Below are 686 nucleotides of genomic sequence, written 5' to 3'. Positions count from 1 at the left end.
GGACAGAGAAGTTGAAAGGAGATGCGATAAAGCAAGGAAAAGGACAGGAAAGAAAGATAAATAGACAGAAGGAGAAGGAGTGATGGAACAAGAGACAGGGAGATGACAAGATGACTGATCAGGAAAGAGAAATAAAGAGAGGTGATAGGAGCTAGAAAGCAGGACTACAATTTCAGAGATTTGGAAAATGAAAAATAAAAGAATAATACATAATGTACAATTACAATGTACTAAACACACTGAGGGAGAGACCACGCAATCGACACGGTCACATACTGTACATGAAGGGTAAAGGCACACAAAATGACACTCTAAAACACACATCAAATCCAAGGTCATGCCTTTTACAGAGAGTGGTGAGACGAGCCGGACAGCTGAGGGAAGAGCAGCACTGTGCTGCAGCCAAAAGGCCCGGCAGGCAGCCTAATGACAGGCTTAGATCCTCTATATATCAGTGTTTTTCAATATGCTTTGACGACTACTACTGTCTAATAGCAGGGTCAAAGGTCAGGTAAACTACAGGATGATGCTCCGTGAGTTGGTTAGGATTCAATGTCATTTCTCTGGCACAGGTGGGGTTGACCTCATGTCCTCCAGGCGAGGAAAAGTCACCCTAACTACTAAACCAACCTGCCGCCCCGACAAATGAAAGATATATCCTCCTACAGCTCCCCAATCCCCCCCAC

The sequence above is a fragment of the Seriola lalandi genome, unplaced genomic scaffold (assembly GCF_002814215.2).
Source record: "Seriola lalandi dorsalis isolate HSWRI2012SDOR001 ecotype SW California unplaced genomic scaffold, Sedor1 jcf7180002054901, whole genome shotgun sequence".
Taxonomy (NCBI): domain Eukaryota; kingdom Metazoa; phylum Chordata; class Actinopteri; order Carangiformes; family Carangidae; genus Seriola; species Seriola lalandi.
Note: the sequence above shows the minus strand (reverse complement) of the source record.